The sequence below is a fragment of the Lacerta agilis genome, chromosome 6 (genome assembly GCF_009819535.1).
Source record: "Lacerta agilis isolate rLacAgi1 chromosome 6, rLacAgi1.pri, whole genome shotgun sequence".
Taxonomy (NCBI): Eukaryota; Metazoa; Chordata; class Lepidosauria; order Squamata; family Lacertidae; genus Lacerta; species Lacerta agilis.
The window spans coordinates 46,211,032-46,214,677 of record NC_046317.1 but is presented as its reverse complement, the minus strand read 5'-3'; positions in this window follow the sequence as shown (position 1 = coordinate 46,214,677).

Genomic DNA, 3,646 nt, shown 5'->3' with positions numbered 1-3,646 from the left:
CATTGTAAGCCTCATGTATTTAATTACATCATGGAACCTCTTTTGTTTATCCTAAGTTCTTTTGTATCTTTCCTAGTTACATGATAGTTTGGTCACTGTTTACTCTTAATAACCCTGGATAATCTGGTTTTTCTCCTCTCCCCCCCCCCCCCCCCAATCTCCAAGGGTAATTCCAGATATTCTGAAAATAAATGTAATGCAGTAGGGGTATGCCTTATGCACACTTGGATATACTTTTGGAAGTTCATCCAGTTTTAAGCCCACAGCTCCTAATTCAGAAAATGATAGGCAGATGAAATGTGAACAGTAAGAGTGAGAATGAAAAATATAGGTAAAAGGATGGAACACTTTCTTCCTCTCTGTCATCCTCCTTTTCTTGGGGAATGGGATGGGATAAATGTGATTTGCACAATGGTAATATTTCCAACTGTAAAGTGATAGGTGAACTCTCCTGAAACTATTTTTCTCCATAGAGCAGCAGAAGTGACTAACTTGTAGTCCAACAATTTCTGGAGAATTCTGCCCTACAGAATGGTTTCAAACATACACACACATTGGGAAGGGGAAAGAATTTTACTACCCCCTTCCTAAGAAAAGCAACAATGCTTTCTGAAAAGGAGAAATGACAGCAAGCCGTGGGGAGGCCTTGATAAAGATGTAAAAGGCCCTGTTTGTTTCCTTAACAGGAAATTACAATATTGAGCATTTGCCTTGAAAAGCAGAGGAAACTATGACTACATATTGCCCAGCAGGAAATTATATTTGTGAGCATACTTTGGTGCGTTGTTTCCAGTGCAGAAACAGTTGGCCCTTTCTGCCACTAGTTATGACTTTAACTTTCTCAAAGGTAAGATGGTTTGGTTGTGCTTTTGTGGCTTGCTTGGGAGAGAATTCACAGGCAAATTCAATTTCAAGCCAGACCTGAATTTGGCAAATCTGGTCCTTGGCTTCCAGGTCCATGCAGAGTTTGTCTGAGGCCCAGGGCAGAAGTGTTGTTATATATTAAAAGTTACAAACTTGAAAAAAGCAGTCGGTCCAGTTACGTAAGATGGCAGAGCCACTCATCCAGCTTACCCCTCTGAAGGCCAGGGCAAGTGTACTGAGCTGCCCACCCCCCACTCTGCACAGTCCTGCTGGCATGTACTGAGATGAGCTGTTTCAAAATCTGCCAAATTAATAGAATCATAGAGTTGGAAGAGACCACAAGGGCCATCCAGTCCAACCCCCTGCCAAGCAGGAAACACCATCAAAGCATTCCTGACAGATGGCTTAAAGACCTCCAAAGAAGGAGACTCCACCACACTCCTTGGCAGCAAATTCCACTGTCAAACAGCTCTTACTGTCAGGAAGTTCTTCCTAATGTTTAGGTGGAATCTTCTTGTAGTTTGAATCCATTACTCCGTGTCCGCTTCTCTGGAGCAGCAGAAAACAACCTTTCTCCCTCCTCTGTATGACATCTTTTTATATATTTGAACATTGCTATCATATCACCCCTTAACCTTCTCTTCTCCAGGCTAAACATACCCAGCTCCCTAAGCCGTTCCTCATAAGGCATCGTTTCCAGGCCTTTGACCATTTTGGTTGCCCTCCTCTGGACACGTTCCAGCTTGTCAGTATCCTTCTTGAACTGTGGTGCCCAGAACTGGACACAGTATTCCAGGTGAGGTCTAACCAGAGCAGAATACAGTGGTACTATTACTTCCCTTGATTTAGATGCTATACTCCTATTGATGCAGCCCAGAATTGCATTGGCTTTTTTAGCTGCTGCATCACACTGTTGACTCATGTCAAGTTTATGGTCTACCGAGACTCCTAGATCCTTTTCACATGTACTGCTCTCAAGCCAGGTGTCACCCATCCTGTATTTGTGCCTTTCATATTTTTTTTGCCCAAGTGTAGTACTTTACATTTCTCCCTGTTAAAATTCATCTTGTTTGCTTTGGCCCAGTTGTCTAATCTGTTAAGGTCATTTTGAAGTGTGATCATGTCCTCTGGGGTATTAGCCACCCCTCCCAATTTGGTGTCATTTGCAAACTTGATCAGGGTGCCCTCAAGCCCATCATCCAAGTCATTGATAAAGATGTTGAATAAGACTGGGCCCAAGACAGAACCCTGTGGCACCCCACTAGTCACTTCTCTCCAGGATGAAGAGGAGCCATTCATGAGCACCCTTTGGGTTTGGTCAGTCAGCCAGTTACAAATCCACTGAATGGTAGCATATTCATATTCATATTCACTCCCTTCGCTGCAAGTAATTGAAATGTCTCAAGGGTGTGGGAGATGTAGCTTCTAACTATGCTGTTCTCCAGGGTTTACCCACATAATTCTCCACCTTTGAAATGATTCTGTTTAACTTTTCTGGTTGCTTGCTGCTTTTATTAGTGAAATACAAGCCAGCAGACCATTCTAACTTTTGCATCTGTGCCTATAACCATGGTTTGAATGGGGTACTAGGAAGGCAAGTGAAAGGGGAAGGAAAAGTACATGCCAGAAGGTTCATTGAGTTGTGGAGGATTGTACACTAGCTGTTGGGCTGGTTGTGGCTTTTTTGCTTCAGTTACATGTGGAGATAGAACTTAAGGAACTCTCACTTATTTTGAGCGGATGTTGTATCACCAGTTGTCTCACTGTTCCATTTGCTAATCTTCTGAAAAAAGATTTCTATGGAAATATGTGAGAGTTGAACAGCCAAAAATTTTCTTTGTCTGGCTAGTTTTACAACACTTCAGCTCATATTTTGAGGAAGATGCACAAATGCTCTTCACATATTAAACGTCATTGCAGAAAACCAAAATCCTCTTGTGCGTTCCCTTACCTCTAAAAACTAGCACAGGGAGAAAATTATTTAGGTGATTTAGGTGTGAGCAAGGGTTGTTTACACCTGAAGCCTACTCCCAGTGACTTCTACTCTTTGGGTTACGATTGTCACAGAAGCACTTGCCTGAAATACCATGGATCTAGCTACATTAGATCCAAACCATTTTTCAGAAAGGTTTAGGGGCGAAGCTTACCTGTTGCAGTACCTGCTGCTAATGCAGTCTAGATCCTCCTGTCTCTCCTAGAGAACTCATTTCTGGCACATGACTTATGTGGAAGAAGTCTGTTGGTGAGAGACTTCCCTCTTCTAATTAAGAACTGGTGTGTGGTGTGTTAAATCTTTCTGTGTATAAATGTTTCCTACACTTTGTTTTTATCCTCTCTTGCCTCATTCGTGCCATATCTCCACAGGGACTGTGCCGATGACTAGACATTATTAAAGAAACAGGAGGGCTGCAAGGATGGAAGATTTTATCATCTTGTCCAGGGTATATTCCTGCTCTGGGGCTGCCTTTTCTGCTCCTTGTAGAACACAGCGAGAACTGGCAGGAGGCCTAGGAGCTGTCACTACATAAAGACAGCATCTGCCTGCCACTTGCCCAGGGTATGAACATAAGGTCAGGCTTGTCCTCTCAGCTTGTGTGTGAGGCCCAGACAGGGCTGGATTGAGGCGAGCACAGTAGCTCTCTGTGCTTGTACTACGGAAGTATGAGGAAAAGCCAACAGGAGCTGATACAGAGGTGCAAGGGGAGCTCAGGGCTGGGAAGGAGAGAATTCTGCTCACTACAGTTGAGGTGAGATCTTTTAAAACTGCACTCATCTCTTTGGT